At 40.2% G+C, this 25,493-nt stretch overlaps 1 protein-coding gene across 4 annotated transcripts in view; it reads right to left on the bottom strand.

Moving 5' to 3' along the window:
• Positions 1-25,493, bottom strand: part of LOC308190442 (uncharacterized protein) — a 117,110-nt gene that overhangs the window by 58,527 nt on the left and 33,090 nt on the right. The window contains exon 1 of one of the 4 annotated variants that reach the window (XR_013947193.1): positions 14,093-14,444. The exons of 2 other annotated variants lie outside the window; for them this stretch is intronic. The gene's annotated coding sequence lies outside the window, so the exon portion shown is untranslated. Of the gene's footprint in view, positions 1-7,784; positions 8,072-14,092; positions 14,445-25,493 lie in introns of those variants that run through there. One more of the 4 variants, XR_013947194.1, reaches the window with a different exon arrangement.

The raw sequence follows: 25,493 nt of genomic DNA, 5'->3' as shown, positions 1-25,493 counted from the left end.
GAGAACAGTCATGCCCTAGTATCCTCTTCAAGATGTGCAACTCTATTTGCCTCTATTCATGAGGCAAATATTTCAATCCAGCTTAAAACAAGTTACAGAAGTTCAACAAGCACCTCAGGAATGAGAGGTGGCAAACCACTCTGTTTTGAAGGCAAGACATTATGCAGGAAAAAAATCCTTCCTCACTTCATGAGGTTTCAGTTTTTATTTATCCAGCGTGCTTTCCAGAGTGTTCAGTTCTAAATAACAATTTATCATGGCTTTCAAATTAGAAGAGAATTGGTAAAATAACATTTAAAATATATATATTACCCATAACTCCTTGAAAATGAAGTCTTTCAGCAACAGGCACACCCAGGTGAAATCAAGTCATGAACAAGCTCCTTAAAGAAACCTTAACTTCCTATTATCTACTTTATCCCAGAAACATGTAAACTTGGATTATTCAAAAGCAATGACAATTCTGGGTTTAAGAACGTTTAACTGTCACATTTAATTTGCTGCAAACGGGGTACCAAATTGAGGAAGAGGAGCAGTTTTACATGGAAAGCTTAGTGGAACAACAGGGCCACAACTTTAGATCTGCCTACAGCATCCGAAGTTGTCAAATTAGGAGTAAGTTATGGTGAAAAAGCTTTACTATGCTTTAAAAAAATAATCCTAAATAATCCTAAAATAAAAAATAATTACCCAAAGAATTCTGACAACACAGATTTGGGTTGATGTTAAAAATGTACAGCATGGTTTCAAGAACATACAGTCCCCAGCAGATAGTACAAAGGTTGATGCCCAAAGGTACCCGGAGGTCAGAGTTTCTCTCAGGAACCCGCTGCAGCACAGCTAGGGAACACATCTCCAGCTGCAGGGCAGTGCTGTGGCCTTCACTCTCCTATATTACTTGTGAAAGACATCAGGGATCAAAAGAGCTTGTCACCAGCTCTAGGTGAAATAGTTCTGAATCAGCATAAGCAGCTTTCAGGTTTTTGCAAGTATCACTAGTAGGACAAGAGCCCGAGCACAAGAAAGTGAATTACACAGTATGCTTGAGAATAGCATCTATTTCACAGCAAGCACTTACAAAAGAGTCCTAGAGAACGCTTTTTTTTTTTTTTAATTTCCAGTTTTCATTTCAAACAAAGGTTTCCCCAAAAGGCTTTTTGATTACTTAAGTAAACACAATACTTGCACCATTTTAAACCTACCCATAAAGAAACAATACAGATGAGGAATACAGACATTTTCACAAGAGACTGTACTGTAGCAAACAATGTCTGTAGCTGTTACTTGCAGTTCAGCTATGTTAACCAGCTGTCAGATGACACGTTCATCCTTCTGGTACAACTGGTGAGTGTGAAGCAGTTGCTTGCATCAGGACTTCTCAGAGCAGCTCACCAAAAAGAAAAACCCCATAAATATTGTACCAGCTTACTTAAACTGCTCATGTTACCCAAGCTGTGCAGTTGAAGAACATGCAAACCAAAACAAATGGCTGGACTTGAACAAGCTGCTTCCTCTACCAAGGGTCAATATAACTACAGCTGGCTGCTTCCCTACGTATCGCAATTCAACCCTAACTGGGGGACCTCAGCAAGAAAAGAAGGCTAAGATCATTAGCCCATGGGCAAGGGCAGGTTCACTCTCGCCTTGCTGAGGAAATTGCCAGCATTGCACAAAAAGAAGAGCAGCTCAAAGCCTTGTCTATAGCTGTCCACAAGTCGCATCACTTCTAGCAAACCACATTTTGCTCTGTCTTTCACATTATTCCAGCAAAACAGGAACTAAATATCCAATACCCATACTACTGAGCTGAACAGCTTTCAATATGCCACTAAAATGCACAGCAGCAAAAGAAATCAGACTGCTTGCTTTTGGAGAGGAGTGCCACCAGCTCCCACAAGAGAATTTTAATTACACCTCTTTGGAGTATGGTTTCCTTTTAAGAACATAATAATGTTTTGCATAAAAGTAAATATCACATTACAAGTCCAGCTATGTAAAGCAAACCCAGTCATATAAATTATGAAGCACCAAAGCACTGTTTCCCTTTAAATAAATGACCTCAACTTGTGACTGGGACTGTAATTAATTTTTTCTCTTCCAACAGTTTGAAAAATGTGCCCAGTGCTGGGCTCCCTCTGTGTAGCCTCAAACACAATCAGTGGAATTCTTGCTTTAATTAAAGTCTTTCCTAAGCCCTTCATTTTTTTTATTAGTATTTACCACACCCTGCCAGCTACTTGACTGTTGTGAAAACCCATTTTACATAGACTGGCAGGGTCTCCCCTCTTTCAGACCAGCAGAATAGATTGCAGATGCATGCTTTTCAGAACTCACAAGAAGATCTCATACCCAAGAAGGGGAAAAAGAAAAAAAAGCTTTCCAACATAAGACTTGCAATTTTTTCCATATGCCGGCTTCAGAAATCAGCTCGCAAATAGTTCAGCAGACTCAGTAGGGGCACATTCTTGGTCCAGGAAAGCTTAGGTATGAGCTCCGCCAGCTCGGTGCTCCTGCATGCTGCCACATTTACACAGCGCTACCTCCACCCATATGTTGTGCCACCTCAGAGAGAGCATGTACTCAAAGCACCAAAGCCAAGCTATATTTCAGGAGCTTTTGTTTGCTTGTTTGTTTTTAGGCAATAGCTGCAACTTGCAGAGCTGCAGAGGCAGCTGCTGGACACATAGTGACTAATTGAGCATGCTGTCATCAATGCAGCTCAGAGCTGCATTACTCAGAACAACCCTAACAACTACTTAATAGGCAAGGTCGCTTCTTTTCACAGGGTGAGAAAGTAAATAATATCCTTTCATTCTACGTTATGTTTTGGTAGCCTGATCTGAGTTCATCCTGCTCAAGGCAGGAGGTTGGAGCCAGTGATCTCCAGAGGTCCTTTTCAAAGAAAATAATCCTGCACTTCTATGTGTGAGAGAGAATCCAAATCTATAATTTTAGGTATTTTTAATCTAGTTACTTCCACTAGAGTTTATTAGATAGTTCCAGCAATACTGAGTTCAGCATGGACTACATCAGCTCATGTTGGATGACAATACAACAATGAATGGGAGCAAAGAAATCCCACTGTCTGCTTATGAAATCTAGCAAGTATTTGTAGAGAGCAAATAGATTATATTTCTATTTAAATACAGTCAGTGTTTAATTTTCCAGTTTTAGTTTTCACAGCATAGCACATCCCATCAGTTCTTCCACACAAAACATGGAGAGGAATTTCTCTACACAGAATATTCTGGTTGGCAACTGTCCAGCCTGCAGAGTTGCACGGTCCTGCTGGATGCGCGTTTGTTGGTAAACCACTGAACTGGGAAAGAATTACAGCAAGAAGCTGCGGGAACAGAGAAAGCTTATTGTTCCAACGGGTTTTCAGTGTTTTACAACGCAAGTTAATATTTGCCCTCTCACTACTACTTCTTTTATCCAAAAAGGGGAAGGCAAAAAAAAAAAAAAAAGTTTAAGATTTTTCTTAGTGATTATTTGATCAAAGTAAAGTTCTAGTAAAGAAAAGCTGTCGAGAGGTCAAAGTCCTGCTTTTTATTAAACCAACTATGATGCAGAGGATACGTAGTTTCCTGTTCATTGGTTCCTGACAGACTACAGAAAGTTCTGTTCTACTACTCAGCAGCCCTGAAGCATCTTCCATAGCTCATAGGCTAAGAAATGCTTCATGAAAGCCTTGCCCAGGGAAGCTGCCCTCCTGTACATTTCTATCAGCAGCGGCTCCTCCTAGGGCTGTTCAAGACCTCTAGAGGCAGGATCCACTAGAGGATAATGGAGATATCCCTGCTTTTAATTATTCTACCTCAATTTCTTCTGTGGTTTTGTTTTTAAGCCTAACATAACTTTAGGTGGTAACCCACTTCCTTCTGTCCTCCCACCACTTACACACGTTGTAGCACAAAGGCAACTCCATTCACTCATTCAACTCATTCATAAAGTCATGTTGACTTTAATTCCTATTTTAACAAAGTATTATTGAAGATAGTAAAAAACCTGCTGGCTCAGGTATAAAGATATGACGTCAACCATAGCATGGAGAGACTTTGGTCCCTCCATCCCACCCGTCTTCAAATTGCTACTAATGGAAGCCTAGGTGGGATGCGCAAGCATGAAGAAAACATGGCTGAAGTTGTGAGCAACCAATATCATCAAGCCTTATAAATCATAATATCTAAGATCAGTAATCTTTTCCATATTATGGCTCTGAAGGTGGCCAACAGCTCTACAGATCATTTTTTACGTGCTCAAAACAGGTGTAATTACTTGTTGCTGGAACGGTTACAGCAGGATGGGTGGGCTGCTTGGTATTGCAAGTCAGCAAATTGTGACTTTTTATTATTAATTCAAGCCTCATTTGGTTGCTAAATGAGAGACAACCTTTTCTCCACTCCTCCAATTCAGCTTCAAGACTGTGACAAGTATAAGCCATTGACCCTCAGGCTCTCTTGCCAAGCACTAGATGTAGTAAAAGTTACTTCTGAGCTTCAAATAAGATGCAAGCATTTCTCCTGAAAGCAGAAGTTACATTTAGAGCATCTAATAAACTCTGCTTCAGGCTGTTTATTTCTCTGAAGACTTTTCCTCTTCAAATACAAAGTTTACAGAAATAGCTAGGATGACAGCTCTAAGACCCATTAAATATAGCAAAGTTTCTAAAAATGGGAAATGACACCCTCCTCAGAGCTGGAAGTGTGGTAGAATGAAAAGACAGACCAAAAAAGAAAGACCAAAGCGAAGTGAGAACTCTGAATCACATAAGCCTGTAGAACAGAAGAATCTGAAATGCTGACATATTATAAAGGAGCATAATAAATACAAAATGCATATGAGGAACATTTAGATAGGATAAAAATAGCATATTACCAGGTGGACAAAGGAACACATGAGGGAGGAAAATTGTATTTAAAAAGAAGACAAAGCTGAATTTCGGAGACGTTTAGGCACTGCCTGTTGGGACACCTCAAGCACTCACAGAATGCTGCACTATCACCAGGACATATAGATATCTCTCCTTGAATTATTACAGTTATGAAAAACTGGAGAGCATATAGGAATGACTATACTGGAGGAGACATAACAAATTACAGATAGGTCTTTTAACTCCAAGGTTTCCATTTTAAGTTTCACTCAGCTCAGTCACTAAGCACAAATCTTTACAACAGACAAAGATAATAGCCTCGACCCATTCCTTAGATTTGTCTCTACCCGAGACACTTATTATGGCATTAATCTCACTCAGACGTGCTCATTAATCAGATGCCCTAGGTAAACAGCATCTGATCAGATACAGTGTTTGAACCACCCACACTGAGCCTTGCACAGGAGACTCAGTCACAAAAAATGATATAAGCAGAACAAAAGCTCGATGAGAAGCAAAGAGCTGAACAAGATATTAAAGTCCTGTCACACCAATATCCAGCTTATGTTATTGTAGCAAAATTACAACAAAGGCAAAGCAGGGAAAAAAGATTAAGCATTTCTACATGCTAGAAAAACACTTGTCCGTCATCACATTTAGCAGAAGCAAGTTCATCAGCCTATTTCAGTTATCAATTATATATATATAAAAAACAGGCTGTGTGGTCTAATTCCACAAATACAGAATGCAAAAATCCCTCTTTAGGAGACTGGACCTTTTTGCTTGGCAAGAAAAATTACCTCTTCCCAAAAGGCACTGTGCTAGAACTGTGCTTCCCAAGCTACCTCTACAGTCAGAAATCAGATCACATATTTCAAAAAAAAATATATACTTGAATAATTAAAAAGTATCATATCACCATGGAAGACCTTTTACCAGTCTTTAAGGGATGAAATTATTAGGGCAATTAATTACATGGTGCTCCTGAGAGCAAAGGGATAAGACCTCAATCTGCTAACCCATATATTTACTGTGTAGAGTCATTCTTGAGCAGCCTAACACACCCTTCTGCAATACAACTCTGTGGTCAAAGTTATTTTAGAACAATTAATTGCCTGATACTTGAAATGGTTCTTTAACATTAATAAGAATCTTAGCTCCTTTGAAGAGTTTGTCTCAAAAATATTTTCTCAAGAGCAAATTAACTCTTTAACATCCTTTTTAATTTTTTTTTAAAGGAGGGCTTGTTCCTTGGACAGCAACAGTCTTTAATAATTGGCAGAAAAAAAAAATGTTAACAAGGTTCAGAGGTATGCATCTGCAGAATAAAACAAACTAAGAATTGTGGCCAGGAACCCTTGGCAACAAAACTGCTGAGACTATTAATTATAACTTTTGTTTTCATTGGCAGAAGCTACTAAAAAGTTAAAATATATGGTGCACTTTGATATCAGGGGGAGCACAGGGAATGATGCCAACTTCAACTCAGTCCAGTCTAAAATTATGTTTCAGAAGAAAGAAAAGCACTTACCCACAGATAATGCAGGGACTGCATTTAGTTTAAGATTGATCATTGAAAAATTCACTAGTATTACAAATTTAGCTATCCAAATTTGAAGGTTAATATTGGTTTCCATCACTTCTCCCTTCAAGTTCTAATATTTTTCAGGTTTAAACCACTTCTAGATTTTCAGCCAAAAGTATCAAAACCCAGTGGTTTCAAGATGACTGCTTCTACTTTTTAAATGCATACTTTGAGAAATAGGGAGACTAGAGAAGACAATTATTGTCAGTTGTACATAATAAATAATTCCCCCCCTCCCCTCATAAAACATCTCAACCATTCCCACCCTTCCTTATCATGACAGGGATGTCTATTGGAACAGAAAGGCTGAAAACACAATCTTTGGTAATGCACATGACACTACCCATACATACCTACAGCTACCTTCTGCAGGAAGTGCTTGTATGCAGTATTATACAAACTGGATACTGGATAAATGCCAGTAAAACTAAGACGAGGTGTGTGTGAGTTGGAAGAGTGGGAGGGAAGTGGAAAAGAAGGTGAGATCTCAAATGGAGACAAAGAAACCATCCCGTAAGCTGTGAGAACCCACTGCTAACTCCTCACAGGTGGTTTCTTCCAGAGACAGTTTCTTTTAAATCATTGGCATCATTAGAGCATTTCTTTCACCATCCAAGTTCCTTTTAGACCATTTTTTACCAGGAACCTCATTAGAGAGGTCTTTGAAAAACATGATATCCTGACCCCAGCCCATAAGACTGGAGTCTTTTTCCTCATCAAAAATATGACAAGGAAGCATGGGTTTCTGTAATTTGCCCCAGTCATGTTTGAAGCCAATGAACACAGAATCTATGTTATAGAAAAGAGCACACCTTTCCAATTTTACTTTTGGAATGTCAAATGTCACTTCAAAATTCAACCAGTATCATAAATTTTGGAAGCAGCAGGCCAATTTTCTCCATCAGCACTGAGCTTAGGAGCCATGAGCAATATTAACAGAATCAGAAGCAGAACCGAAGCTGATGTACTGAGCAGACACTTTTCTTGAGACACTAGTGTTCAGACATTAAGGGCAGAAAGGGCTGGCCCAATAAACTAAGTATGGGACATAAGACTTACTCTAAAAAACTAGAAAATCCCCCTCTCTCAGACAGGCATCTGCTCGTGAATGGACAAGTCTGTCAGTACTGAAGCCACCACAATCCCTTCACAACCTTTTCCAGTGGTTAATTTTTTCTACTATTTAATAAAGCCTTTTCAGTCTGCAGCAGTATGGCTTCAGTTTCCAGTTGCTGCATCCTACAATACCTTTTTATACTATGAAACACAACTTATCAAATACTAGTTAAAAAGTAAATATCTCATGGACATGAATGTCACCCTTACCTTATTTTGGGAAACTGAAGCTCCTCAGAACTTGGGCTGAATCGCAGTATCTGTTTCAACTGACTCTGCAGCACAGCAGGACACAGCATCCCACCAGGCATTGCACAAGAGCCAGACACAACATCAGGCAGCCTCCTGCTCTCCATGCCCTTCTTAAACATTCAAGGGCTTTATCAGATACTCAGCATTCACCAGCTGATAATTATCAGGATCTGATTCATCTGCACTTTATTCTCCCTGACACAGAAAATTAATAAAGACCAGTTTTCTTAACGTAGAAAGTGACTGTTCCCTACCCCTCCATGAAGGGCTGGCAGTGACTGCAATTGCTGCACTGTAGACATTCTGTGCTAGGAGGTATATGACCATCAGGAACTATAGTAGAAAAAGAAAAATCCATAACCTCAATGCTGTCACAGGTCAGAAAACCACCCATTTGTTGCAGTTACGCCAAGGCGAGTCAGAAGTAAACTTCTAAGCTGATTTAAGCACAGCTTATCTTCTGACATTTAATTCCTCTAGGAGAAAGGAAATATTACACCAAACTAAGAAATAAGAAAAGTTTGCTACTTTAAAATGAATACATTTTATCAATTTATCCTTTATATTCTTGCCAATCTTTTTTCCATTGACTTCTTTTAACTCCCATTACATACGACTGTTCAAGCAAGCTTTCCCCCTGCAAGGTCATTGTCAGCTGCTTCACTCCTTTAAACCCAAGCTGGCTACAGGCTTGTAATTACCTGGGGTGTTGTATTTAGGAAGATTCAGAAGGTTGAAAGGCTATCTTCCAAATCCAGGAGTTTTATATGAAAATTTTTATGGTGCGGCTGAGCCAGCTTGGATGAGGGAAGTTTCCAGTCTGCTGGAGTGGGGTGACAGGGAGAAGGGAAGCAGAATTCACCAAAGGGGCCTGCACTGTAGCTAGAGTACGGGAGTAGACAAACCACATCTGAGAGACAGAAAGGCACTTCCATGGACCTGGAGAGGATTATGTGAAGCTTGCTGTAGCCCAGAAGGCCACAGCATTTTTGTCCCCAAAGCAACAGATGCCTAAGCAAGGAGTTATGCTCACAACAGTGTCTCATTACACTACAGTATTTTTTAAAACAACAACGAAAAAGACATTAGGGCAAAATACTCCATTTCCAGCTTGGACCAGCAAACTGTCTGCGCCAGCTGACTAAGTGTGTTACTCTTTCCATTTTGAGAAAAAAAAAAATGGGAATTTTCCAGTTAGCACAGAATATCCCTCTGTTCTCCCCTTCCCAAATACAAAATCAAAAGTTGCAGTTGAGTGCTTCTGCTGTATTAACTATCCTACAGGTTTTACCGTTGTGGTTTCTTCCCTTGAGATCAGAGTATTGATTTCACACAGAGCGGATAACTGTGCACTTCTATGCTTGCTTTCTTTCGCTTTTCTACAATTTCTGACTTTTAGGAGGTACCGGATTCCCTTTGCTACAACATACTTCCCTTAACTTTTAGGCAAGCAAAATTCTTTGTTCCATCAGATACTTGGTAAGAATCTCCGCATAGCGCCCATTATCCCTCTTTCTCCTATTTCTGCAAAGTCGCTCACACTGCCCTGGAGAAAGTGTAGCTGAAAAGCAATAAAGCAGCAGGCTCTCTCTACAAGTGGCATCACTCAAACCTGACTGCAAACAACTTTTACCCTAACAACTGCTATCGTAACAGCTTTTCTCCTTTTATTTCCAAGGAGGAATTGGAAAGACCAGAGAAGAGCAAGAAGGAACAAGAGAATTGGGTTAGTCCAACTTCTGCAAACCAAGTGTACTTTGTTTCCTATATACACCACACTTTCATCCCAAGATTCAATAGTAACACACTCCTTGACAAGAAGATTGCCATACTTAGTTCTACACGACATAGTCAGAATGCCTAAGAGTGAGCATACAAAAACTATACTTGCTAATATACTATCTAGTAAAAATAAATAAATAAATAAAATGAAAATCCTATACCTTCTACAGAGATACACCAGTGAATACTCTAGGAAGGTGAAAGAAAAACTACAAATACGCTTGGCCTTCATTTCAGCTTACACCTTCTCCTCTGGTCTGGTGGCTGAAACTGGTACTTTGGAGTGTGCCATATTGGCAGCACACTAAGAGAAGAGACAAAACTACCTAAAGCCAGTCTGAAATTAGGAGAGAAAAAAACGCTGCTTCTTCTCAATCTGATAATTAAGTGAACGAGCACATTAAGGATTTATTTTTATTGCCAGCAGCAAAGTGAAACAAAGACAAACCACACATTTCACAGTCTCCATCTATGTCATACTGGTTACTCATTTCTTTACTAGAAAGGTAACTGAGCAACCAACCAAGGTACTTGCGTCATGATAACAGCATGCCATAGACCTAAGAAAGGACATCAGAAATGGAAACTGTTCTGATGAGGTGGATATGTGAAACTGGAGTCATTAATCAGCTACGCTGCAGGCTACTTGAAAACAACCAAGATGCATGCATGCAGACAAGAGAAAAAGCCTATAAACATTTCTTTTGCTTTCTACCTACATGTAACTCAGTGGAAGAAGTTCTTTTGAAGCACATTAGCATCATCAGACCTAAAAATTGTCCTGCCTTATCAAAATAAAAGAGCAGAGCAGGACAATCCTTTCCCTCGACCAGCTAGCCATGCTGTGTGCCTGATGTACCTCAGGACACGCTCAGGGCTGTGACAGTAAGCACCTGCTAGTCACTGCAAGACATCCACCATCCTCTTCTCTAAGAGTTGTGTTCTGGGTAGGAATACTGCATTTATGTTGCAAAGACAGACACACATTCAGAAGTCCTCCATATCCTTTTAACACATGTAAAACAAAATGGTTCCTTAATAGTTTAGTCCTCACTCTACTGTCATGGGCATTCTTCATGTAGGACCTTCTGATGCCAGTAGCTACTAGTGTATCAGCATGCATGTTGTTCATAACACTTTGAACAACCTGGTATAAGCCAGCTATTCCTTAAAAGAGAAAATAAGTTGAGTTAATTACAAAGTGTTCATCCATTTGAGCAAGAATATACTACGCTTGTAGTAAGAGTTGAAAATGCACTTGCCTAAGGCAATCTTTCACACATTTTTGTTCTGACTTCAAATTTTGACACTGGAGTTTTAAAGAGAGACCCTGACAAAGAAACCATGCAGCAAAACTGGCCTAAACGGGGATTTATGTGGTGATGAGACCACACTTGCTGGGTTTTCTAGAGTATTTGACAATAATTCTCCTCCCCCTCTGGGTTTGGCACTCATGGGGTCCCTGTGGTGGGTCCAAAGAAATGGTCTCACACTGAGACCTCTAGTAGTTTACAATGAAAAAACGTCTTCAGCCTGGAGATTGTCCAAAGATAACTGCATAGCCAGTAATATTTTATTTCCTTTATGCGCTCTTGGAACTTCTGCATTAGACTTTGGCAAGGTGACATCACACTTAATTTTGCAACATGCAGTCAAAAACTGCACTATTAAAAAAAATTATGAACAGTTTACAGGTTATGACTATTGTGCCCTGCAGTCATCAAAATTCTTAGAAGTTTTACCCCAGAACTGAGAGCCAAGCCAGATAACCATACAAATGCTTAGACTGGGGAAAGAAGAAAGGGATGTTTAATTCAAAACTGCAGTCCAGTCACATTGGTGAAATACGTACTGAACTGGGTGAATAAAGTGGTTTGGTTTTTCATTTATTGGGCACATGATTCATATTATGCTATTAGAAGGTACAATATTATTTCTGCAGAAAGGATACCAAGTGAACCTAAGCTCAGCATGGTACTGCCTGACACCATGTACTTGATTGTAACATCAAAATCAGTAACAAGATTTCTACTTATTTAAAATTTAATTGATCTAATAAGAGATGTGAGCCTAACACATGCCTGTCTTTGCCAAGAAGGAAGTCATCTCCATTAGCTTTTCCCTTTAATACAAGGCTGACAGCTAAAATCAGCTTCTGTCTCACTAAGAACAGAAATAACACTGCCATCTTGTGGTAGCCTGTAGACACTATAAAATTTGGCAGCTCTGCCACTTAAATTTCAAACGTAGTATTTCAGTGATAATAACAATAAAAAAAAAAAACGGGGACAGCAATTTTATTTCAGGAAAACACCGATGCAGACGTCAGTAGACATGCGTTAGGTTTTACTGGATATCAGAAATCTCAGTTTTACTGAGCACAGTGGAAGATACTTGAAAGGCATCTTAATTCTGCTTTCATGAGGTTTGCCTCTCTCTAGTCACCCCAGATGAAAAATGAGGAAAGCCATTAAACCTGACTCCACCTTAAACGTTGCTGTTATCCACTTGAGTTTTTGCTTATTATCTAAGCCTGTGTCCTGAAAAGCAGCAGCTTGAATTTCCTGTTTCATCCTGGGACAATATTTGCACGCACTGGCCACCCTTCTCAGAGGGAAAGCTTCAGTAGACATAATTCCCCAATCTGTAGGACAAAAATAAATCAGCTTCCTCACCACCCCCAGGAAAAATCTGTTGGTCTTATGATATTATCATAGTTACAAAGATAGAAAATTAAACTGTTTGGATTCCTAAGCTGCTCAATATCTGAGTAAGCAGGTTTCTTAGTCTACCTCTAAACTAGCATCATGAAAACAGACTGAAAGATAACAATCATATTACAGCATTATCAACTATGCTGACATTCAGCAATACATATGCTTGCAATTACAATCACACATACAAAAACAACTATGCATATTCATTACCAATATTTATGTCCTCTAAAATAAAAGGTAAACTTCAGTTGTGATAATAATAGAAGTTATATAAATATGTAATATATAATGTAAATTACAGAGTTGCCAAGTATGTGTACAATCAATGGTGAAGACTTGTTTATAGCTCACTTAAAGTTCTGCTTAAGACAAATTACGGATGGCAGTCATATGGCAACAATTTTGGTTTTCAAATTTTAAGTCACTTTATCATTACTCTAAGGAAACAGTTTTCTTTTTTACAATGCTATTACCTCTTCGCTGTAGAGTATTAACATGTCAGCATTATTTCTTAGTAGTCTTTTCTCACATCTTTTGTGAAAGAACTTTCTAACAGTATACTTGGAATCATATTTGTGCCTCTTAAGAATTAAAAAAGACAAAAGGAGTTTGTTTTTCTAAATCAGGTATAAGTCTTGCCTAAACATACTTAACCATTTGCTGTTATTAGTTGTTTTGTTTTTCTTCCCCAGAATAATGTATTCAAGTGCTTTGTTTTTCCTACCTATAGTAGTAAGCTGAGGTCCTTTAAAAGCAAGTGAGATTGAAGTAAAACTAAATAGTAGGTCCAATTTCTACAACAAACCTCAGCTTTGAGACAGACATGAAAACTACATCTTGACTTAATAAGGCATTCTCATTCCAGCTGTCAGAGATTTGAGCAAGTGTTAAGTAAACTGAAATATATATTTACTAGTTACCAGATCTTTTCTTTACATTTTTACCTTTTGATTTAATGTCTGCACCTGCTAGACACATTTGTTACCATATTTCAGAAAGGAAGGTATAGCATAAACTACAAAACATTCTGCAAATATCCCCTTTGCTTGGAAATTTCCTCTATTCCAGAAAGGGAGTGGGGAAAAAAAATAAAGTGAAGCAGGATAGCTGTTTGGCACTATGACCCCTATTCGCTAGGAGCCAGGTGTACTTTACCAACACCAACTCACTAAGCAGATTCACCTACACTAACTCTGTAGGAATAAAGATAGGAAGCAACTGAAAGACTTCTGATCCCATTTCGACTCCTGCATTACCTTGACAAGAGGATTCTGCTGGGTTTTTTCCCTCTCTGCTTCACAACAAGATAACCAAGGAAGCATGGAACCAGAAAGTCTTCATTTTAGATAGCTGGCAAGAGGTGTTGCTTTCCATAGCCTCTCACTCCAAATCCTACAGCTGGATTCTCCTCACATCACAGACAGGAAAAGAGCAACAGGAGTATGATGTAGATGGAAAGCAAAACAGAATTAAGAATCTGAATGTGGCACCTGAGATGCATCAGGTTCTGTGTTTTCATATGCAACTATGTTAGTGCTTTGGTCTAAGAATCTATTTCTTACTCCCATTATTACATTTAGCACTTAGAACATCTAGTTACTAGCTAAAGACAGAAACCTGTCTGGATTTTGTTCTGGAGGGCCAGTATCCAACATGAGTCAGATAAAACTCTGCGTCTCTTTTTTCACAGAGGATCCATGTTAATAATTCTAGTTTGAACATCCCCAAACTGCCACATCATCTTTCATATCAGAAACTGATACTTACATGTAATTTTGTGTTGCTTTGTTTTTTTAATTCAGCATCCACTTGTTTGATGAGTCAAATCAACTTACCACCATGGTCCTGTATTACAGAATGATAAAACCATTCAAGTGGGAAAGGACCTCAAGAGGTCTCTAATAAAGCCTCCTATTCAAAAGAGGGTCAAGATATGAAGCCAGGCCAGGTTGCTCAGGCCTTTATCCAGCCGGCTCTTGGAAACTTTCAAGTGTGATTCCAACACCTGTCTGGGCAACCCATTCTACTGCTCAGCTGTCCTCAGGGTGAAATTTTGTTTTGTTACATTCAGCTGGAGCTTCTCCAGCTGAAGAACATTGTCCTTTATTCTTCTGCCACACATTCCAGTAAAGAGCTTAGCTCTATCTTCTCAATAACCACATTGTAGGAAATGGAAGCCTACTACTGTCACCCTCCAAAGCTGTCTTCTCCAAGCTGAATGATTCCTGTTCCCAGGATTCTGAGACAGTCAGGTTTGCCAAAATGATTTACCCTTAATAAAACAAAGACAAGTGTTCTCAGTCATCATCTTGTGCTTCAGTGACAAGAAACGGCTTCCAAGAGGATGTGTTCCATGGTTTTCCCAGGGACTGAAGTGAGACTGACTAGCACGTAGTTCCTGGGATCGTCCTTTCCTTTTCTGAAGACTGGAGAAACAGAAGTCTTGCACACATCATTAAGGGCATCTCCTGATCTCCACAAGCTTCTAAAGATAATGGAAGCGGTCTTGCAGCGACACCAAACAGCTCTCAGACCTCTTGGATCCAGTTTTGCAGAAAAGGATCTGGTGGTCCTAATGGACAACATGAGCCAATGTGCCCTTGCAGCAAAGGCCAACAGCATCCTAGGCTGCGTTAGGAGGAGAGTTGCCAGCAGGGAAGCAGTTGCAAGGGAAGTCATAGAATCATTAAGGTTGGCAAAGACCTTCAAGATCATCTGGTCCAACCATCCCCCTACCGCCAATATCACCCACTAAACCATGTCACTAAGCAACACGTCGAACCTTTCCTTGAACACCCCCAAGGACAGTGATGCCGCCAGCTCCCTGGGCAACCCATTCCAATGCCTAACCACTCTGAGAAAATTTTTTTCCTAATTTCCACCCTAAACCTCCCCTGGCGCAACTTGAGGCCATTCCCTCTAGTCCTATCACTAGTTATCTGCAAGAAGAGGCTGACCCCCAGCTCCCCACAACTTCCTTTCAGGTAGCTGTAAACAGCAGTAAGGTCTCCCCCAAGCCTCCTCTTCTCCAGACTGAACAACCCCAGTTCCCTCAGCTGCTCCTCATAGGACTTGTGCTCCAGGCCCTTCACCAGCCTCATAGCCCTTCTCTGGACATGCTCCAGGGCCTCAATGTCCTTCTTGTAGTGAGGGGCCCAAAGCTGAACACAGTACTTGAGGTGCGGACTCACCAGAGCGGAGTACAGGGGGACGATCACCTCCCTATTCCTGCTGGAGATAATCCTTCTCCTCTGCTCAGCACTGGTGAGGCCACATGTGGAGCACTGTGTCCAGTTCTGGGCTCCCCTGTACAAAAGAAACCTGGACATAGAGGAGGAACTCAAGTAAAGACCAAAGATGGTTAAGGGACGGTAGCATTTCTCCTATGAGGAAAGACAGAGAGATGGGATTCAGGCTGGTGAAGAGACTCAGGTTACTTCATTATTGTTTGTAAATATCTGAAGGGTGTAAAGACAACTAAGCCAGGCTCTTTTCAGTGTTGCCCAGTGAGAGGACAATAGGCACTTAAACTGAAACACAGGAGGTTCTGTCTGAACAGCGGGAAACACTTCTTTACTGTGAGGGTGACTAAGCATTGGCACAGGTTTCCCAGAGAGGCTGGGGAGTCTCCCTCCTCATAGATCTTCAAAAGCCACCTGGACATGGTCTTGGACAACCTGCACTAGGCGGCCCTGCTTGACCAGAGGGGTTGGACCAGATGGCCTCCAGAGGTCCCTTCCAACCTCAGTCATTCTGTGACCCCATCGGGTCCCTTAGACTAGTATGCACTAAGATTTCTCAAGAGAACCCTTTGTCAACCCTCTTCCCTTACTGATAGTACCTCTCTACCTTGAATGTCACCTCTAGGCAAAAAGGTTCAGGAGACCTAACTGATAAATACTGAAACAAAGAAAATACTTGTTTCTTTCTAACATACTCACTAGGAAGAGATGCCATACATCTCAATGAGAATCTTGGAGTATACAAGAAAGAAATTTTATACTCTCTGGAGATGCTACTTTTGCCAGTGGCATCACAGTATATGCACCCACATACCTCCATCACCAATGCATCTATAACTCTTGCTCCACAACTTCAAAGATAAATCCTTCTTTATAAGCAAAGTTTCTTTATAACAATGTATGAGATCATGATTTCTCTGTGCATCAGAGTACCTCTTGGTCCTGAAAGAAAGGAGGAAACTATCTTCCTCACAACACAAAAAACAACACAGAAAACTTAAAATATATACCAATACAATTTGAGTTTATGACCTCATCTATACCGTACTGAAACACAAATGGATGTTTCAACTCCATATCCTGACCAAAGCTGTAGGCCTGATTCCACTTTGTGTTTCAGAACCGGCAAATGGTGTCAGGAGCAGCATTAAGGTCATAAAAAACAAAAACAAACAAAAAAACCACACATTACTGCTTTGGAAGCGAGGTCAGGTAACCAGATATATCTTCTCCAAAGATGAGTCACCAATTTAAAAATATGTAATACTAATAAAGGTTAAACAATTTTGCTGGATGACTGCTGGGTTAAAATCAATCTGACTTCAATCATTTTATCAGCATAAGAACCAATTGTCCATACTCAGTATCACACTAATGAAAGAAACAGCCTGCATGTGTAGATAATAAATGTAGTCCCCCCCAAAAAACTAAAAAAGTATATATATAATTCAGAATCTTTACTCAAAATGATAGATATTCAGATTTTTTTTTTGTTGTTCCTATAAGGCCATCTATATCTGGTTTAAAATGTTCTAGATAGACTTTAAGAACTTCATCAGCAAACCAGCTACTTTGCCAAGATGATGGCCTGTACACACAGATTTAGAGTTTTAAATCCCACCATTTGCCCACAAAAGAGGTTCCTTCCCTATTCTGTCCACCCCTGTAGCATCTGCTAATACTTAACATAGTATTTAATTTCACTTCTAGTCTCAAAAATAGCAGAGCCAATATTTGTATGTTTAAGACACAAATCAAGAAAACATTCAACATTAACTTTCCATTTAGTTGAGGGACCCACCCACAATCCCCTCACAAAATCTCAGTAATTACTCTTGATAGGTAGAATTTTGAATGCTCAAGTGGAATCAGGATAGTTTGCACTTGATAATGTGCAAGTGGAGTAAAGACTCCTGTAGTACGCCTGCTTCCAAGAAACCAGCTTTCAAATCTGTATGCCAAGCCAATAGTGGAGAAATAAATTGAGTAGATGATGTGAATACTAACTTAATTGCTAAGAGGTCCCAGAGATGTAAGCAACTTACAGAGGATAATTCATTCTGAACAGCACCATAAGATGTGGAAGGTTGTTTCTACCAGATATTACAGTTTATGCCCTAAAAAAAAAAAAATAAAATAAATTTGAAGGGCTAAAAAAATAAAATCAAACAACCATGTATGCTGCTGAGGCAAAAAGCAGTGATATAATTATGGACAGCAACAGGGAATTGTAAACATTTCTCTGAAGTTCTCAGTCATTGCCAAGCCACACTGCTACAGCCCTAGCTTCCTTTCAGGAATATGATCATCCCTGGAAGTGGTAATAAAAGTTGTACTCTTTATAACTCAAATTGCTCTCTTCTATTCGGTATCTAATTTCAAAACCAGACATCTTCTCCTATACCTATAGGAACTGTAAGTTCTCCTCCAAACCACATCTCCAACAAGAAGAGAGTTGAGCCAAATACTTCTGTCTAGAACCATAGAAATTCCCTTAATTTAATTAAATTCCACCTCAGGAGATTCCAGTAGGATGTCTAGACAACCATCAGCAATTTAACTAAACAGCTTTCTCATAATTACATTAGGAAAGTGCGTGGCTTTCTGAGATGTCTTAATTAAGTGTTAAAAGAGCTTTAAAATAAACTTTCCTAAAGGAAATATTTGGCATGGTTTGGTTTCAACTACTGACCTGGTTGTACATTTTGTCATTTTGCCACAAGTACCACAACAAAATGCACAGCTCCCCATGCTATCTGCATTCAGTTTCTACATGCAGATTTTCGTCTAGATTTTTTTATATATAAGGCACTGTTCCTTTAAAAAAAAAAGTAAGAAATAAGATGTTAAGGGGAAAAAAAAAGTAGCTGTGATTCATGAGTACATTGAACACTCCAGAGAAGATGCAAGTGCAAGTACTAAGAAGAATGTTTTGTTAGAATTACTTTCTTCCCTCCTTCAACATACAAAGCTTTTGGAATACGTAATAAGGTTGGTCTGGGAATAAAGTTTTCTCAACTTTTTTCCACAAATGGATTTGACTTAAAAATAAGTTTTTCAGCCAATTTCTCAGTCCTTTCTAAAGCTTTCCTTTATTGAAGATATTTTTGTAGCAGGGGTGCAATAAATTGTTTTCAGCAACTAAAACCCAGAGTGCTTTCCAATTAAATAAAAAATAAAAGTACCATAAAAAAATAAACAAACAAAAAAAAGCACCACAAACAGACACTCCAGTTGCCAATAACAAAGGAGAGGAGAGAAACCATCCTATGGCCTAAGTTCTGGGTTCTTTTATGGAAGTGCCCGTGCAAGTTAGAAAGGTCTCTTTTCATCTTCATCATAAAACCTCTTCTATAATCAAGCTGCCATGGATAGTACACAGATAAAGAATTTGCTTTCACATATAAAGTGCACGCAACATGCATACACAGAAAGTAAATAGGTCATGTTTAAGGTATTTGATTTCCTGCCTCATTCCCCATAGAGTAGGAGGCTAGACTAGATGAGCTCCTAATGTCCTTTCCACATTGAATTATCCTAACATAGCAATGTATTAGCAGTGTACTGACACAGGACATTTATCCTCATACAATAATGCTGTAACTACCTCTCAGATCTAGGACATCTTAGATTCTTCTGAAAGACCCGGCTGTTGTGCTAAGCTCACACTTCTTCCAGCCACAATACTGCTATAGAAAAGTAGTTTCCTGTTCTACGCATAAAAGGATCTTTTATGTTCTCTGGCCTGAACAACACACCATACATATTCCACAACAGCAGACAACTGCAATAGATCCATGGAGTTCCTTTCCTCGCTACATTTGGGCTGTATTAAACACAGCACAGCCAGCTGGTCTAAAGAAGTGATTCTCCTGCTGTATTTAGCATTGGTGCAGCCTCACCTTGAACGAAGCATGCAATTCTGGGCTCCACAATATAAAAAGGGTGTTAAGGTCCTTGGAAGCATCCAGAGGAGGGAAAAAAAGAGTTCATAAAAGGGCTGGAAGGCATGTCCTGTGAGGAGAGGCTGAGGACACTTGGGTTGTCCAGTCTGGAGAAGAGGAGGCTGAGAGATGATCCCACGGCTCTCTGCAACTCCCTGAAGAGGGGAAGCACAGAGAGAGGTGCTGGTCTCTGCTCATGGTCACTGATGGCAGGATGGGTAGGATCAGCACAAAGCTGCGCGAGGGAAGGGTCAGGCTGGAGTTGAGGAAAATGTCTTTACTATAAGGGTGGTCAAACACTGGAATATATGCTTCCTGGTGAGGTGGTTGATGCCCCATGCCATCCAGCGTTAAAGAGGCATTTGGACAATGCCCTCAATAACGTGTTTTAACTTTTGGTCAGCCCTGAAGACGTCAGGCAGTTGGGCTAGATGATCTTTGAGGGTCCCTTCCAACTGAACTACTCTATTCCACAGGCATAAAAGAGAAGACATCTAAAATAATAATACTCAGAAAGCCTTTTATGTAACATAGGTATATAGCTTTTCTGCTAAGATTTACCTTCCCCATCAGACAGAACTTACAACCTTGAACTGGTTGACCGACTGAACATTACCTGCAATTTGGGCTTCCTTACAGGTGGTTTGGCTAAAAAACAACTGTGCAATACTTATATATTGCTAGCCAATGCAAAAACAACTGTCCTTAATATCCAGTAGTTATAAAGCTGAAATCACTGGCTTATGGCAGTGTATAAGAGCAAAAGTGGAATGGAGAAGAGTAGTTGAGTGGGTACAGAGCATGCTAAAATAGAATAGAAATTTATTCCTGCATTTGGCATGTAGAAGGTTGCCATCTCTAGAATCACTCCTGCTGCAGGTAAACTCTGAACTGGTAATTGTGTGCATTTATACAAATATCTCTAAATCCCCACGGAAACAGCTGAACTCAAGGACTCTATTGTAGCCTGCACAGTGCACCAATATCCAGTTGGTAATACCAGAAAACCATTTGCATTACCCAGAGGATGATCTATGCAATAGCTAGCAGCTTGTCTGTTAATCATCCTCCCATTGTTTTTTAGGTTCACTGCACTCCAGGCCCACAAATGTTGCCATATTCTCCCCAGCAAGTTTTTTCTTCGACTTCTTTCCTGCTGGATGCATAGGCAGATTTTGGCACTCTGAAGTGGTATTTTTTTGCAGTAAGTCAAGCGTCCAAGCATAAAGTACTAACATGTACCTGAAAAGCAAGTTTCTGCTGAATAACCCTAGTTATTCAGTGCTGGAGGCAGTGCTGCAGGTCTGGGGCTGCTGGAGGTGCCTGGAGCCTCTTGCTGAGGAGGAAGCCATGGGAGATCACCTTCCAGCCCATAGGAGATGTGCGGTCATTGAGGAGCTGCTCCACCAAGCAAAGGAGCTGCAGGAGGAGGTCAGCAGACTGCACAGCATCAGAGATGATGAGAAATTAACCGGATCTTCTCCAAGATTGCAGCTCCAAATGTCCAAACAAACAACTTTCTTGAGGAAGGGTTAAGCAGAGCCTGTGCCTGCCAGGGTGGGAAGCAGACACTCCCAGGATGGTAAAGGGTGGAAGTTAGTTTGTGACTTCTGGCACCGTGAGGAATGTTTCTGCTGCACCTCAAGATCTGCAATTACAGAACAGAACCAGTGTCCTCATAGCCAACAAGGGACTGAGGTTTCTGTTCAAGAAAGCAGCCAAGCCAGCTAAACCCGTGCAATGCACCAGCACCAGAAGAAAGCTGCAAGTGGGCTGCATTATCCTGGCTACATTAGGACAAGTGTTGCCGATGGGTTTGGGAGACAGGTCCTTCCCCTCTGCTCAGCACTGGTTAAAGGTTATTTCTAGAGTGCTGAAGTCTGGGCTCCCCCCTTCAAGAAACATGGATATAATGGAATAAGCCTGATAAAGGGTGACATGGTTGATTAAGGGACTGGAGCATCTGACACATGAAGAGAAGATGAAAGAACTGGGACTTTTTAGCATGGAGAAGAGAAGGCACTTATAGCAACTTTGGTTTTTAAAATATTTTCACGCTGTCAAGGCAGACGAAATAAGGCTGAGTATAGTAAGAATTAAAGTAATACCTACAAGCCTTCTCCAAGAACCATTCTTTTCATTAAACAGCTGACAACTGGGATTCAGACCTGTATCCCCTTTTTGCACAATACTCCCTACAGTATAAATTTTTTTTTCCTCAAGAGTTTTCTTCCTCAATAGTTTTGTATTTGCATACATCTTAATGCCAGAGGCATTTTTTTTTATTCCAAAATATCCCAAAGATAACTGTATTCTTCATGCATGAAAGTTCCCAGGCAAAAAATACCTTTCAATACTGCAAAAATAAATATTTATGAATATATGGAAAGAGTTTTCATCACCTCTTTAATTTCTGAAATTTACAGGGAATATCAGTGTCCAATATTCATTAGTTTATCTTATAAACTCGAAGGCCATCAATTCAGTTGCAATTAGCTTTTTAACTTTACCTCCCTAAGACTAACCTTTCAGATCGCAAACTAGCTGCAATCAACTTAACGAATCAGCCACAGGAACAGCTAGCACACTTCTTTTCCAAACATCTGCTTTGAGCCTGGCAGATGAAACATCTACACATATGGAAAATTTCAGACATAGGGTTACCTTGTAGGCCAAGATCATGAACTTTTGTCCTTTGTTTCAGAGAAATAAATTACTGTATGATTCTACTTGCCGCATCCTGGCAAACCTTAGACAAGAGAGATTTCTAAGCAGTATACTTCATAGTCTCATTGTTTCCAGTTTTAATAGACTATGCATGTTAATAATCACAGCAAAAAATACTAACTAATCACTCCTATCACCTATTCCAGTGTTATTACCACTTAATCAGACAACAGAATTTTACTGTCAGCAGTTTATCTAATGTTACAGGCTTTGTTGTTTTTTGTTTTGTTTTAAGTATAACCTGCAGTGTTCACAAGGTTTCTAAAGCTTTGGCTGTCTCTAGAAGGGTTTTCCTTTTGATCTTTTTACCTTTGTTGAAAATAAAAATCTTTTACCTCCTCAACACCATACCAAAACAGCAAGTATAGTTAACTTATCCTGTCACACAATCTGCATACACAAGAGGTTGCAGAAAGGACCAAAGATATACCAATCCCTTTGCAGCTTTCATTAGGAGCACACACACACTAGGTATGTGCATCTTGTGTAACCAGCGACTGCAAGCTTCAGTGTTGTTTTTTTTGCCTAGCCATCTGTTTCCACATTCATCATAAAAATCAGCAGTTTCAGTTCAGCTCTGTGATGCCAAGAGCCAAGTCGAGCATCGCTCAGTGTCACAGAAGATGCTTCGCTGTTGCAAATTGCCCATTGCATCCATCTCTGCAACGCAACTACCAACACTGCCAGTGGTTTAAACCCTGCCACTGCCATCACTTTTAAAGATCACGATTCATATCTTGCTTCAGACTCTTTCCAACCTACCTTTGGATCTTCACTGTGAACCAATGCTTTACATCATGAACCAGAGTTCTGAAATAAATACAGGAGGAGACATCAGCAGCTGGCTGCTCTCTCAAACCAGCCAGATTTCCCAGCACCACTGGCACATGTTGCCAAACTTGCATTAATGATGTTTCTATTTTATTATTATTATTAATAACCTTTGTAATAGTTTCTCCCACGAGCCAGGATGAGCGCAGAGTTCTGTTAGTGCATCAGCTGTTCCCTTGCTGGAATACTACTTTACGCAACATCATCTTGCAACATTTAAGCTCTTTTTATAGGGCTGGGAGAACATGAGATTCTTAAAAAAAAAAAAAAAAAACAAAAAACCACACCAAACACTAGCACAGAAATGATAGCCTGGCTGGCTAGTCAACTCTGCCCAGGTTTTCCTCACCCAGCACCACCAGCTGCAGCATTACTTTCCGTTAGCAATGATCGGAAGAGGCAGCTCCCCTTCCAAACACAACTGTAATTCGGCACAGCTTAAATGGTTCTCAAGTAAACCACAGAAAATGGCTCCAAAAGTCATCTCCCTCTTCTTCTGAGGTGCTGAGGAAAGGCTTCTTGACTGCATGGGTCAGCTCTGCTCAGCAGAACTCCTCTGGGGCTACTGTAACCATCTGAGGATATCACCAACTCTCAGGGCTTCCAGCCCTCAGAAACCCATGGGAATTAGGAGCTAACACCACATCAAGTCAAAAAGCTCTACCAACAAATGTCTTCAGAGGATGGTCCTGAAACTCTTGATGTTCCTATAAGGTAAAACTAGATGTGATACTGTCCCATGATAACGCTGGATTTATGATTTATCCCCTTCTTAAGGAAACCCTATTATAATGTGGCCAATATATGGGGAAAAAATAGAAATGTTTTTTCTTTAGTTTTTCCCATTGAAAACCTGTGGTTTTTTTTTCTTTAGGTTTTCCCATGGAAATCAGTTTCACCCTCCCTCCTGCCAAAATAGTCCAAATTTCCCATGTAAAGAGGGACTGGAGGCAATCGACTTTCCCAGAGTTGCTCCTGCAGTTTCTGTACTTGAGACAACACGTGCAGTCATTAGCTCATGAAGCATATACAGTTCACACCGGATGGTCCCACTCAGCGCTTGCTGTAATCAGCAAGCGACGTGCTCTCTCACGTAGCAGAGAGGTTCCCTCTGCCTTCTCAAAACATCTCAGACATGGTTAAAGTTATTGACAGTTTATTTCTTTGTGGAAAGAAAGGCAGGGCAAGGAGCTTATTTAGCATGTCAAGACATCTTCATTTGGGGAGAATATTACCAATAACATTGTTATTTCTGCATTCAGTTATTTCTTTAAATTTGTCTCCAGAAAAGCTGGAGCGCTGTACAAAAGCCCCAGTCCAAAAGTTGACTAATTAGCCCCTAAAAAGAAAAAATGAATCCTTACATTAAAAAGACCCTCTGTAAAGTGACCCACTGGACACATCCTTGTCTCAAAAACTGAGTGAAGAGTTTCTCCCTTGCTCTCAGGAGGTTCCTACATTGACGCATTCACTGAGGAGCCAAGAGGCAGAACTCAGCCGCCAGTGCTAAACTGTTGCAGGAAACACTGAATATGAGGAATGCAGACAGCAGTTTTATTAACATTCAGGTGACACCTAGTATGCGAAATTAAACCTCCACACTTCTGCAACAGGTTATATTCCAAGTAATAACCTACAGCATGGCTCTTCCTGAATTCATAACCTGATGAAAACAGGACTTGTTCTGGTGAAGTATGTGCTCACGTGAGCGATGGTCCTAACAGGTCTCATTCGTGTCACTTCGGCCTCGGTTCAATAACTGCTCCAGCCGAACTGTGTGCACAACAGCCCAGCCTTCCCTCTTCATAGCGTAAGATGCCCAGCTCCATAAATCAGGCAAGGTAATGAGCACACCCGCTCAGCTCTTTCACTGCATTACTTGCCCTCTGTCAGCCTCTGTATAAGAAAGCAACTCAGCCGTATGCCAGGAGCTAGACCTTAGGTACTTCAGTGCTTTCAAGAAGGGCAGGTGCTCATAATTCTTACTATCAAAATAGTGGCAAATTTTCACAAGAAACATCAGATAGAAGGGAAGGGAATTATCACCATGCTCCTTAGAAAGCTCAAGCCGCTAGTGCTGTAATAAGCATCTATACCTGACTGTCTTTTCTCATATTTTCATCTGAAAAACCTATAGCCACCTCCTGTGGTCTCTCTTGTTATCGTTACACTAACTGTAATATCATAGCCATAAACTTAAAAGCAGTCAGCCGCATGACATCAGCACAGCTGTGCAGCTAGTCTAATTGCTCAGGGTGATGTCATTCGTCAGTTCACAACCTGTCCTACTGGACACCATTTTCCCCTTTAAGGTAACTCAGCCAGTACTGAATTTATATCCAGACTATAATGTGTTCCAGAGAAACCATAAAATTATTCCGCTTAAACCATGCTTCAGGCTGTTGCAGTAAAGACTGGAAAAGA

This window comes from Anser brachyrhynchus, assembly GCF_964034855.1.
Source record: "Anser brachyrhynchus genome assembly, chromosome: 2".
Lineage (NCBI taxonomy): Eukaryota > Metazoa > Chordata > Aves > Anseriformes > Anatidae > Anser > Anser brachyrhynchus.
This window is presented reverse-complemented; position numbering and strand designations above follow the sequence as displayed.